Here is a 14,117-nt window from a genome sequence, read left to right on the forward strand (position 1 = left end):
AGTTCTTCAGTCTGGTGGTCCTGCATTTAACACTTCTGTACCTCCGGCCTGAGGGTAGAAGTGTGAACAGTCCGTGCTGGGGGTGGGTGGGGTCCTTGAGGATGGAGGCGGCTCTCCTGTGGACTCTGCGGTGGTAGATGCTCTGCAGAGAGGGCAGTGGAGTCCTGGTGATTTTCTCAGCGTTTCCTAGGCCTGTCTGCACATTTGGGTTGTCATGACGTTGCTAAGGGAAGTGTTAACACTGGAAAGAAAACGTCCCCTTTGGTTCACACTAATGTTCTATTACACTAATGTTCTATTATACTAACGTTCTATTACACTAATGTTCTATTATACTAATGTTCTATTACACTAATGTTCTATTAAACTAATGTTCTATTATACTAACGTTCTATTACACTAATGTTCTATTATACTAATGTTCTATTACACTAATGTTCTATTAAACTAACGTTCTATTACACTGTTCTATTACACTAATGTTCTATTACACTAATGTTCTATTATACTAACGTTCTATTACACTAATGTTCTATTAAACTAACGTTCTATTACACTGTTCTATTACACTAATGTTCTATTACACTAATGTTCTATTACACTAATGTTCTATTATACTAACGTTCTATTACACTAATGTTCTATTATACTAATGTTCTATTACACTAATGTTCTATTAAACTAATGTTCTATTACACTAATGTTCTATTACACTGTTCTATTAAACTAATGTTCTATTACACTAATGTTCTATTACACTAATGTTCTATTACACTAATGTTCTATTACACTGTTCTATTAAACTAATGTTCTTTTACACTAATGTTCTATTACCCCTGGATACGATCTAGTGTGCCTAGAAACGAAACTCACTAACTTACCATGTTGTCAAACATGTTGGCACCGAACAGTCCCATAGAAATACATTCCTAACCCTAACAGTTCCATAGAAATACATTCCTAACCCTAACAGTTCCATAGAAATACATTCCTAACCCTAACAGTTCCATAGAAATACATTCCTATCCCTAACAGTCCCATAGAAATACATTCCTAACCCTAACAGTCCCATAGAAATACATTCCTATCCCTAACAGTCCCATAGAAATACATTCCTAACCCTAACAGTCCCATAGAAATACATTCCTAACCCTAACAGTCCCATAGAAATACATTCCTATCCCTAACAGTCCCATAGAAATACATTCCTATCCCTAACAGTCCCATAGAAATACATTCCTAACCCTAACAGTCCCATAGAAATACATTCCTATCCCTAACAGTCCCATAGAAATACATTGGAACATTTAAAAATGCATTTTGTTTTTACGCTGCTGAAACAATCCGGAGTGCCAGATGTGTGAAAGGTTCAACCACTGAAGAGGAAATCTTCTCACATGGTTCTGCTTTCCTCCATTGGCCTCATGTGTTGTGCTGTCGACAGTCGACCAACAGATGGTGCCATGCAGCGTGTTTCTGCTCTCTGTCAGTCGCTGGAAAACTGACGGAACAGATTTAATCCACCATCAACTCCATAAGCATTACATACATGACATCACATTACATACATGTAACTTAGCTACTAACCGTAGCTAAGTCTTTCAACTTAACCAAGGTGTCGTCCGCGCTACGCTAACCAGGCTAACCAAGGCTACACGATGCTACGCTAAGGCTACACTACACTATGCTAGCCTTGACTACACCAGACTATGCTATGCTACGCTACGCTACCCGGGTGGCGTGGACCAGGTAGCCCTTGGCCTTGATGATGCCGCGGCTCTTGACGATGATGGCGGAGCGCAGGACCCAGCGGAGGCGCCACGCCACGCCGACGCCGCGTCACAGCCGTCGCGGTCGGGGTCGCCGTGGGATGCCGTTGCTAACGCCGCGCTCTCACGGAGCGCCTCCTGGAAGCCCGCCGACGTGATGAGCTCTGGAAGACGACAGAGAGACAGACAGGTTAGAGAAAGACAGGTTAGGGGGAGAGAGACAGGTCAAAGACAGACAGACAGCTCAGAGGGAGAGGAGGGAGGGAGAGAGAGAGAGACAGATTAGAGGGGAGACAGACATGTCAAAGACAGACAGATAGACAGACGGGTCAGAGAGAGAGAGACAGCGCCTCCTGGAAGCCCGCCGCCGAGATAAGCTCTGGAAGGAGAGAGAGAGAGAGAGAGACAGGTTAGAGGGAGAGACAGACATGGAAAGAGAGGGAGAGAGAGAGAGAGACAGGTTAGAGGGAGAGACAGACATGGAAAGAGAGGGAGGGAGAGAGAGAGACAGGTCAGAGAGAGACAGACAGCTCAGATGAAGAGGGAGGTTAGGTTAGAGGGGGGACAGACAGGTCAGAGAGAGACAGACAGGTCAGGGACAGAGAGAGAGAAAGAGAGACAGACAGACAGACACCCCCAGACAAATTGATCACAGACAGACAGATCACAGACAGACACCCACCTTTGGGGTCGTTGTGGGTCAGTAGCTGGACCCCCGCCTGCTTGGCATACGCCGTCAGATCGGGGGGCATCACACAACAGGACGCCAGGTTGACCTGGTTGCTGATGGGCTTCACCTTGGATACGGGAGAGAGAGAGACAGGTCAGAGAGACAGACAGGTCAGGGACAGAGAGACAGACAGGCCATCAGATCGGGGGGCATCACAGAACAGGACGCCAGGTTGACCTGGTTACTGGTGGGCTTCACCTTGGATACGGAAGAGAGAGAGACAGGTCAGGGAGAGACAGACAGGTCAGGGACAGAGAGACATACAGGCCATCAGATCGGGGGGCATCACACAACAGGACGCCAGGTTGACCTGATTACTGGTGGTCTTCACCTTGGATACGGGGGAGAGAGAGAGAGAGAGAGAGAGACAGGTCAGGGACAGACAGACAGGTCAGGGACAGAGAGAGAGAGACAGACAGACAGACACTGTTAACTGCTTGGTTGGGACAGAGAGAGAGAGACAGGACAGGGACAGAGAGAAAGAGAGAGAGAGAAAGAGAGACAGACAGTTGGCGTACGCACTCAGTTTGACCTGGTTACTGGTGGGGTTTCACCTTGGACATGGAGAGAGAGACAGACAGGTCAGGGAGAGACAGATACCCCCAGCACAGGACAGACAGACAGACAGTTCAGAGACAGAGACAGACACCCACCTGGGCCCAGTCGTAGCGCTCCTCCAGGAGGCCCTTGTCCAGGACAGACAGACAGATCAGACAGACAGACACCCACCTGGTCCCAGTCGTACAACTCCTCCAGGAGGCCCTTGTCCAGGACAGACAGACAGGTCAGGGATAGAGCGAGAGAGAGAGAGAGACAGACAGACAGACACACACACCGTCCAGGACAAACAGACAGGCCAGAGAAAGACAGACAGACACCCACCTGGGCCCAGTTGTGCAGCTCCTCCAGGAGGCCCTTGTCCAGGTCCGACGTCCCGATGGCGACCACCTTCCCGGACGCCACCAGCGTTTCCAAGAAAACCCATGCCGGCTGCAGGTCCGAGAGGGTCTGGGGGGCGTGGGGGGGGCGCCAGGATGACCGAGTCGAGTTGGGAGAGGGCGAGAGTGAGACAGGCTGTTGGGGGGGAGGGAGACAGGTTAGGGAGAGAAAGACAGGTTAGAGGTCCGAGAGGGTCTGGGTGTGGGGGGGGGGGGGGGATGTTGTCCTCCTGGTCGACAGGGCGAGGGTGAGACAGGCTGTGGAGGGGAGAGACAAACAGGTAAAGACAGAGACAGACAGGCAGGCAGCCAAACAGACAGACAGCCAAACAGGCAGACAGACAGACAGGCAGACAGCCAGCCAGCCAGCCAAACAAACAGACAGACAAGCAGACAGCCAAACAGGCAGACAGACAGACAAACAGGCAGGACTCACCCATGTCGACAGCCTGCCTGATGGACGACTGGTCCGACTGGCACAGGAACAGCTTGACTGCAACGACAACGTTAGCGTGGGTTAGCCTAGGTTAGCCTGTGTTAGCATGTGCTGGTGTCATTTGTTAGCCTGTGTTAACGTGGGTTAGCGTTGGTTAGCCTGGGTTAGCCTGTGTTAGCATGTGCTGGTGTCATTTGTTAGCCTGTGTTAACGTGTGGTCGCGTCGTGTGTAATCATGGGCTGGTATCGTTTGTTAGCCCTGGGTTAGCGTGTGTTATCGTGGTGCGTGTGAGCCGGTGTTAGCATGCACTAGCATTTATTAGCATGTGTTATCGTGGTGTGTGTTAGCGTGCGTGAGCCTGTCTTAGCCTGCGTTAACCTGTCTTACCCTGCATTAGCATAGCGTTAGCCTGCGTTAGCTTGTCGTAGCGTACCAGACACCTTCAGCTCCTCCCTCTCCTCCGGTGTGATGGTGGCCTCGGCCGCCTGGGGGGTGGAGCAGTCCAGGACGTCAGACTCCTGGAGAGACAGACAGGTTAGAGACAGACAGGTTAGAGAAAGACAGGTGAGAGAGAGACAGGTAAACAGACAGACAGGTTAGAGAGAGAGAGACAGACAGGTCAGAGAGAGAGAGACAGACAAGCATGATGGTGGCCTCGGCCGCATGGGGGGTGGAGCAGTCCAGGACGTCAGACTCCTGGAGAGACAGACAGGTCAGAGAGAGAGACACAGGTAAACAGACAGACAGGTTAGAGAGAGAGAGACAAGTTAGAGACAGACAGACAGAGAGACAGACAGGCGTGATGGCCTCGGCCGCCTGGGGGGTGGAACAGTCTAGGACGTCAGACTCCTGGAGAGACAGACAGGTCTGAGAGACAGACAGGTTCAGGACAGACAGATTACAGAAAGACAGCCAGGCGTGCCTGGGAGGGGGGAGCAGTCCAGGTTAGAGACAGACCAGACTAGTCGAACTAGAGAGAGGGAGAGAAAGAGAGAGAGATTAGCTGACCTCAGCAGAACCTCCCTCCCTCCCTGTTCAACCCTCCCCCCCAAACCTGCCTCCCCCCCGTCTCCCTGCCTGTGTGTGTGTCTGTGTGAGTGTGTCTGTGTATGTCTGTGAGTGTGTGTATGTCTGTGTGAGTGTGTGAGTGTGTGTGTGTGTGTGTGTCTGTGTGTATGTGAGTGTGTGTGTGTCTTCCTCTCTCTCTCCCTGTCTCAGGAGCACCCACCCACACACACACACACACACACACACACACACACACACACGTTGTCACTTGACTCACTAAACATTGACGCCTCTGGGCATGTGTGTGTATGTGTGAGTGTCTGTGTGAGTGTGTGTCTGTCTGTGTGAGTGTGCGTATGTGTGAGTGTGTGTGTGTGTCTCCCTCTCTCTCTCCCTGTCTCAGGAGCACCCACCCACACACACACACACACACACACACACACACACGTTGTCACTTGACTCACTAACCATTGACGCCTCTGGGCATGTGTGTGTGTCTGTGTGTGTCTGTGTGAGTGAGTGAGTGTGTGTGTGAGTGTGTGTGTGTGTGTGTCTGTGTGTTGTGATGGCCCAGCCGGTGAGCAGTGCCCCACAGAGACACCTGGTGGCCACAAGGGGGAGGCAAAGGCAGCCATGGGGTGTCGTGCTGGATGGGAGGTACTATCCCAGTTCTATGTCCTGGAGACTCCGCCACCAATCAGATGACTCAGCTCACCGCTCACAGGTGCGCTGAGTCAGCTCGGCGATCCTGAGGCCTTTTAAACTCCCCAGGACAAGCTGAAGACAGACTGGCTGGAGGAACGAGTCGAGACCAGACACCCGCTAAGCCAGTCTCATAAGCCAAACGGGAGAGAAAGCCTGGAAGACGGAGAGGAACCCCCCAACCGACCGGAGGAAGAGGTCAGTGAAAGGGACCCGATATCCCACTAACTTTGGCCTGTCTCTCTCTCTCTCTCTCTGACGACAAGAAGAACCCGGCGGAGCGCCGTAGCCCCAACCGCCAACCCGGTGAAGATTTGAGTTGCCTTTCGCCTCTCCCTTTTCCCCGCACCTTAGAAATAAAACCCTACGTTGATTTCACCGCAACCCCTGTTTCCGCCTGTTTCTATTCTCATTGGTTGACCCGCTGTTGCGCCTGTCGACCAGGCTCCCACAGTGTGTCTGTGTGAGTGAGTGTGTGTGTCTGTGTGAGTGTGTCTGTCTGTCTATCTGTGTGTGTGTGTGTGTGTGTGTCTCCCTCTCTCTCTCTCACACACACACGTTGTCACTTGACTCACTAAACATTGACGCCTCTGGGCGCGCGTGTGTGTGGGTGTGCGTGTGTGTGTGGAGCATCCAGAGAGAGACGAAGTAAAGGAGGGAGGGAAGGAAGGAAGGTAGGAAGGAAGGGAGGGAGGGAAGGAAGGAAGGAAGGAAGAGAGGGATGAGTCTCACCTTCTCCTCCGCCGACAGTAAGGAAAGAAGAGAGGAAACAGGAAAGGAGGGAAGGGAGGGAGGGAGGGGAGAAGGAGGGGAGAAGGAGGGAGAGAGAGAGACAGGAGGGAGGGAGGGAGAGAGAGAGACAGGAGGGAGGGAAGGAGGGAGAGAGGGAGAGAGACAGGAGGGAGGGAGGGAGGGAGAGACAGGAGGGAAGGAAGGAAGGAAGACAGGAAAGGAGGGAGAGAAGGAGGGAGGGAAGGAGGGAGAGACAGGAGGGAGAGAAGGAGAGAGAGACAGGAGGGAGGGAGGGAGAGAAGGGGGGAGGGAAGGAGAGAGAGAGAGAGACAGGAGGGAGGGAGAGAAGGAAAGAAGGAGGGAGGGAGGGAGGGAGAGAGACAGGAGGGAGGGAAGGAGGGAGGGGGAGGGAAGGAGGGAGGGAGAGAGACAGGAGGGAGGGAGAGACAGGAGGGAAGGAAGTAAGGAAGACAAGAAAGGAGGGAAGGAAGAGAGAGACAGGAAAGGAGGGAGGGAGGGAGGGAGAGAAGAGAGGGATGAGTCTCACCTTCTCCCCGGCCGACGGCGTCTCAGAGGACCAGTCACTCAGCATGGCGCGGATACAGTCCTGGAGCTACGGCAACAACAGACAAACAGGTCAGATGGAGAGACAGACAGGTCAGAGACAAACAGACAGACAGACAGACAGGTCAGAGACTGACAGACAGACAGACAGAGGGACAGACAGGTCAGAGACAGACAGACAGACAGTGTGAGTGTGTGTGTGTATGTCTGTGTGAGTGTGTGTGTGTGTGTGTATGTCTGTGTGAGTGTGTGTGTGTCTGTGTGTGTGTGTGTGTGTGTGTGTGTGTGTGTGTGTATGTGAGTGTGTATGTGTCTCCCTCTCTCTCACACACACACACATTGTCACTTGACTCACTAAACATTGACGCCTCTGGGTGCGCGTGTGTGTGGGTGTGCGTGTGTGTGTGTGTGTGGAGCATCCAGAGAGAGACGAAGGAAGGAAGGAAGGAAGGAAGAGAGGGATGAGTCTCACCTTCTCCTCCGCCGACAGTAAGGAAAGAAGACAGGAAACAGGAAAGGAGGGAAGGGAATGAGGGAGAGAAGGAGAGAGAGAGAGAGACAGGAGGGAGGGAGGGAGGGAGGGAGGGGAGAAGGAGGGGAGAAGGAGGGAGAGAGAGAGACAGGAGGGAGGGAAGGAGGGAGAGAGGGAGAGAGACAGGAGGGAGGGAAGGAGGGAGAGAGGGAGAGAGACAGGAGGGAGGGAGGGAGAGACAGGAGGGAAGGAAGGAAGGAAGACAGGAAAGGAGGGAAAGAAGAGAGAGACAGGAGGAAAGGAGGGAGGGAAGGAGGGAGAGAGAGAGAGACAGGAAAGGAGGGAGGGAGAGAAGAGAGGGATGAGTCTCACCTTCTCCCCGGCCGACGGCGTCTCGGAGGACCAGTCACTCAGCGTGGCGCGGATACAGTCCTGGAGCTACGGCAACAACAGACAGACAGGTCAGATGGAGAGACAGACAGGTCAGAGAGAAACAGACAGACAGACAGATAGACAGACAGATAAGACAGAGGGACAGACAGGTCAGAGACAGCATGGCGCGGATACAATCCTGGAGCTGGAGGGCAACAAAAGACATACAGGTCAGACAGACAGACAGAGAGAGACAGGTCAGATAGAGAGACAGACAGGTCAGAGACAGCGTGGCGCGGATATAATCCTGGAGCTGAACGGCAACAACAGGTCAGACAGACAGACAGAAAATGACAATAAAACGACATATTTAGTATTTATTTAATCACATTCATAATACACACACACGGTCAGTTTGTTAGAGCCAGTTAGCATTCGCCTTTAGCACCCCGTCAACACTGCACTCTGTAGGTAAATTCGTTAGCCCCGTTAGCATTAGCCTTTAGCACCCCGTCAACACTGCACTCGGTAGGTAAATTCGTTAGCTTCGTTAGCCCCGTTAGCATTAGCCTCTAGCCTCCCGACCCCCCCCCCCGCCCTTCTTACCTCCTCACTCGGGGACGACGGACACTTCTTCTTCAGCCGGCTCCGGTTGACGAGGTTCCCGGTGTGGAGGATGAGCGTCGTGGCCCGGGTCAGAAACGAGGTCCGGGTACCGGTACCAGAGGAGGAGCCGGAGGAGCCGGTCCCAGAGCCGCCGGAGGAGACGGTCCCAGAGCCGCCGGAGGAGACGGTCCCAGAGCCGCCGGAGGAGCCGGTCCCAGAGCCGCCGGAGGAGACGGTCCCAGAGCCGCCGGAGGAGACGGTCCCAGAGCCGCCGGAGGAGCCGCCGGAGACGGTCCCAGAGCCGCCGAAGGAGCCGGTAGAGGAGACGGTACCACCGGGGGAGACGGTCCCAGAGGACCCGCTACAAGTACCAGAGGAGCCGCCGGTGTCGGTGGTTTCCATGGTGTCTGTCTCCCCTTCTCTCGTAAAGAAGAAGTAAATGTCGTAAAGATATAATAATAATAATAATAATAAAAAGATATCGTAAAATGAGGGAGGGGTGGGGTTGTCTAGCAACGAGGAACAGTTGGTGGGTTTGAGGGAATGTCGTAAAGGAAAAGAAAATGTCGGAAAGGGACGGGATATGGTGGGTTACCTAGCAACGAGGGGGTGGGGAGAGTGTGTGTGTGGTTTGAAGGACTGTCGTAAAAATATTTTTTCAAAACAAATACGAACGGTGGAGGGAAAGGGGGGGGGTTGCCTAGCAACGAGGGGGTGGGTTTGAAGGAATGTCGAGTAATGATGACACGACGCGTTTCCACACCCACACACACACACACGGTCAGTTCGTTAGAGCCAGTTAGCATTAGCCTTTAGCACCCCGTCAACACTGCACTCGGTAGGTAAATTCGTTAGCTTCGTTAGTTAGCCCCGTTATCATTAGCCTCAGAGCCGGTAGAGGAGACGGTACCACCGGGGGAGACGGTCCCAGAGGACCCGCTACGAGTACCAGAGGAGCCGCCGGTGTCGGTGGTGGTGGTGGTTTCCATGGTGTCTGTCTCCCCTTCTCTCGTAAAGAAGAAGTAAATGTCGTAAAGATATAATAATAATAATAATAATAATAATAATAATAATAGTAAATGTCGTAAAATAAGGGAGGTTGGTGTGTTTGAGGGAATGTCGTAAAGGAAAAGAAAATGTCAGAAAGGGACGGGATATGGTGGGTTACCTAGCAACGAGGGGGTGGGGAGAGTGTGTGGTTTGAAGGAGTTTCATAAAACATTTTTTTCTAAAAAATGTCGTAAAATACGAACGGTGGAGGGAAAAGGGGGGGGGTTGCCTAGCAACGAGGAGGTGGGTTTGAAGAGCCAAACTACATGGTTCTACTAGCCCTAGGGTTAGGGTCAGGGTTTAGGGTTAGGGTTAAAGTTAACTCATCCCCTAGGGTTAGGGTTAGGGTCAGGGTTTAGGGTTAAAGTTAACTCATCCCCTAGGGTTAGGGTTTAGGGTTAGGGTCAGGGTCAGGGTCAGGGTTAGAGTTAGGGTTAGGGTCAGGGTCAGAGTCAGGTTCAGGGTCAGAGTTAGGGTTAGGGTCAGAGTCAGGGTCAGGGTCAGGGTTAGAGTCAGGGTTAGGGTCAAGGTTAACTCGTCTCCTAGGCCTGTCTGCACATTTGGGTTGTCATGACGTTGCTAAGTGAAGTGTTAACACTGGAAAGAAAACGTCCCCTTTGGTTTCCACTGATGTTCTATTATACTAATGTTCTATTATACTAAGATTATATTACACTGATGTTCTATTACACTGTTCTATTACATAAATGTTCTATTATACTAATATTCTATTATACTAATGTTCTATTACACTGTTCTATTACATAAATGTTCTATTACACTAATGTTCTATTACATAAATGTTCTATTACACTAACGTTTTATTATACTAATGTTCTATTACACTAATGTTCTATTACACTAATGTTCTATTACACTAATGTTCAATTACACTGATGTTCTATTACACTAATGTTCTATTACACTAATGTTCTATTACACTAATGTTCTATTATACTAACGTTCTATTACACTAATGTTCTATTATACTAATGTTCTATTACACTAATGTTCTATTACACTGATGTTCTATTACACTAATGTTCAATTACACTAATGTTCTATTACACTAATGTTCTATTACACTGATGTTCTATTACACTGATGTTCTATTATACTAATGTTCTATTATACTAATGTTCTATTACACTAATGTTCTATTACACTGATGTTCTATTACACTAATGTTCTATTACACTGATGTTCTATTACACTAATGTTATATTACACTGATGTTCTATTACACTGTTCTATTACACTGATGTTCTATTACACTGATGTTCTATTACACTAATGTTCTATTACACTGATGTTCTATTACACTGTTCTATTACACTGTTCTATTACACTGATGTTCTATTACACTGTTCTATTACACTGATGTTCTATTACACTGTTCTATTACACTGATGTTCTATTACACTGTTCTATTACACTGATGTTCTATTACACTGATGTTCTATTACACTGTTCCATTATAAAAGATCTGTGATGTTATAAAGAATATTTCAGGTTCAAATTCTGGGTTTTTAGGATCCAGTGCTTATTGCTAACTGGCTGGATTCTAATCTCTCTGTTGTTGTAATACTAGTAAATGACCACCAGGTGGTGCCCCCATCTGAGGGCTAGAGGTCTGGGGGATAGGGTTCTGGGGGTCTGGAGGTCTGGGGTCTGGGGTCAGAGGTACTGCAGGGGACAGGTGAAGTCTTCTCATGAGAGCCATGCCTCCCATGGCAGGGAGCGGTACTGCAGGGGACAGGTGAAGTCTTCTCATGAGAGCCATGCCTCCCATGGCAGGGAGCGGTACTGCAGCGGACAGGTGAAGTCTTCTCATGAGAGCCATGCCTGCCATGGCAGGGAGCGGTACTGCAGGGGACAGGTGAAGTCTTCTCATGAGAGCCATGCCTCCCACAGCCTACAGACAGAGAGGGGAAAAGCAGCCTGCACCTTGGCTGCCCCTCACAATGTCACATGATGCATAGATATTACTGTACTAGATGATTACTATATAAAAATTAAGGAATACATGAAAAGTGAAATTCAGAACATGTACAGCGCCTTCTGAAGGTATTCAGACCGCTTCACTTTTTACACATTTTCTTGTGTTATAGACTCAATTTGAAATGGATTCAATTTAAAGAATTTGCCATCAATCCACACACAATACTTCAGAATGACAAAGCGAGAACACGGTTTTTAAAATTTCAGCACATTTATTAAAACTGAAATACAGAAATACCTCATGTACAGAAGTATTCAGACCTTTTGCTATGACAGTCTTAAAATTAGCTAAAATGCAAAAATGTCATCAACAAATAACTCAATAAGTTGAATTGAGTCTATCTTAATGCAAGGAAAATAATTCATGTCATTTCAGAATAAATATCTTTGTTTTCATAGGGTCTCTGATTTGCATAGGAATCAATTACACACTGTGTAGATTAGGATGTTCCGAAGACACTGTCCATGTTGTACTGACAGAGAAGGAGAGCTGTCTTCACATCCACTCCCTGCTACCTTACACACAGCAACGTGATCCAGCATCACAACTCAAACACCCAATCTAACCAACTCTTATATACATACAGACACTCTCTCCTGTGTTATTCTCAGAGTTCATCATCAGTCTGATTTGATCATCTAATCATTCATCTGGATTGTTTCACTGTCAGTTGCATATCCATCAAAAAAAGTAAAAAACATGTAAGCTTCTGTTTTTTGTCACTCAATTACAATCTATTTCACTATTAGATGCATTTTATTGAATTTAATAATACATATATATATATATACAGTAAAAATAATATAACTACACACTACACACAATGCACAACACCCTACAAACTACACACTAAACACTACAAACTACACCCTACACAGTAAACAATAAACACTACATCCTACACACTAGACCCTACACACTACACCCTACGCACTACACCCTACACCCTACACACTGGGAGAGGGAACATCTGTACATCCAACATCTCAGTGAAAACACACCACTATCCAACTGCATCATGTTATGATCCGTCATCTTTGAGCCTTTGGTGTTCAGTGTGATCTCCCTGAGACTAGTTTACACAGGGTCACTGAACAGCCCTCGTCCCAAAGATAAAACCCTGGGTAGAGGGGCTCAGTGAATGTGGAGTGGAATGTGTGCAGGAGGGTCCGTGTGTCAGAGGAGACGCTGTAGAAGGACAGAGTGCCGGCCGGCCAGTCCAGATACACTCCTACTCTGTGGGAGCCAGAGGATGGGACAGGTATGTCAGTCTTCTTATTATTGTGCCAGGCGGAGTAACTGTCATCAGAGCAGATCAGACTCCAGGACTTGTCATTGTATCCCAACCCACAGTCATCACCCCATCCTCTCCTGCTGATTCCTTTATATGTCACTCCTATACGAGCCCCTCCCCCACTCCTCTCTACCTCCCAGTAACGGCGCCCAGTCAGACCCTCTCTACACAGCACCTGTGCATAGCCCTCAAATCTCTCTGGGTGATCAGGATACGGCTGCTTCTCTCTCCCCCATGTCACCTTTCTGTTCTCCTCAGACAGAGAGAGGATTCTGTGTGCTGTGTTTGGGTCCAGTCTGAGCTCACAGGCATCTGATTGAGAGGGCAAAGATAATCATCAAATCAATACAACTGAATAAATTACAATATTCACAATGTTATCTTGTTATGGCAAAATATTTTTTTTCACAAAATATGACTTTTTAATTGAAAATGTTTAACAAGGGATACAACTAATTCACATTTACTAATATTTTAGATTTACATATGAATACAATACTGGTGCTCTGTTTGAACTCTGCTGTACCCTGGTTCTTGAGTAATATCACAGTCCTATGCTCTACAGCGGTGGTGACTTACATTTGATCAGCCCAGGTTTGAGCCTGCACTCTCCACCATGGTCCACACTATATCAACCACAGAAGAACCCACAGAGGTTGAATGACACACTCACAATCACGTGGAAAATAGATACTGTGCATTCATCTCATTGATACGTCCAGCCACATATTCAGCCTTTACCTGAGTGTCTGTAGTTTACAGAGTGGATCTGTCTGTACAGCAGAGAGCAGCGCCAGTCCTGAGTCTCCTGGGTGATTGTAGCTGAGGTCCAGCTCTCTCAGGTGGGAGGGATTAGACCTCAGAGCTGAAGCCAGAGAAACACAGCCTTCCTCTGGGACTCCACAGCCTGATAACCTGGGGAAATAGTGTCACTCCATTTGATATCAAGAATCTGATTATTCCTCTCTAATGTACATGTGCAGCTTTAAATCCTCTTCATTTCGCAGTTGAAAGGCCACATGTAAATGAGGAATACAAATAAACACATGCAAACAAACGATCACTGTGGTGCAAGAATTCATGAGTGAGAGTTATAGTTGCTCTCAACAGGGGAGCAATTAACCATGGATACATTTGTAGTGACTGGACTTCTACGTCTGGTATAATGTATTTGCTAGCTATTGGGTTAGTGCAGTATTGTGGAGTCCCATGAGCTGATCTAAGGCCAGGTGGGTCAGGATTTCAGGAGAGTAAAGTTATTCAGACAGTGCAGACAGAGCAGCCCCCCCCTGCCACCACACACACGCACACACACACACACACACAGGCACACGCGCACGCGCACACACACACACACACACACACACACACACACACACACACAAACACATATTATACAGTGTGGTATATTTGCTAGCCATTGGGTTAGTGCAGTATTGTG

General features: G+C 48.7%; 1 protein-coding gene and 1 pseudogene across 2 annotated transcripts in view; one reads left to right on the top strand and one right to left on the bottom strand.

Moving 5' to 3' along the window:
• Window positions 1-14,117, top strand: part of LOC310823633 (uncharacterized protein) — a gene marked incomplete at its 3' end in the record, with an annotated part of 277,614 nt that overhangs the window by 45,591 nt on the left and 217,906 nt on the right. The gene's annotated exons all lie outside the window — the stretch shown is intronic.
• LOC310823749 (glutamate--cysteine ligase regulatory subunit-like) lies at window positions 1,423-8,450 on the bottom strand (annotated as a pseudogene). Its single transcript has 7 exons — window positions 8,331-8,450; window positions 7,725-7,790; window positions 4,308-4,389; window positions 3,874-3,930; window positions 3,382-3,573; window positions 2,452-2,566; window positions 1,423-1,493 (listed from the first exon to the last, which is right to left on the bottom strand). The product of its transcript is annotated as a glutamate--cysteine ligase regulatory subunit-like (transcript).

Source organism: Argentina silus (assembly GCF_951799395.1).
Source record: "Argentina silus genome assembly, chromosome: Y".
NCBI lineage: Eukaryota > Metazoa > Chordata > Actinopteri > Argentiniformes > Argentinidae > Argentina > Argentina silus.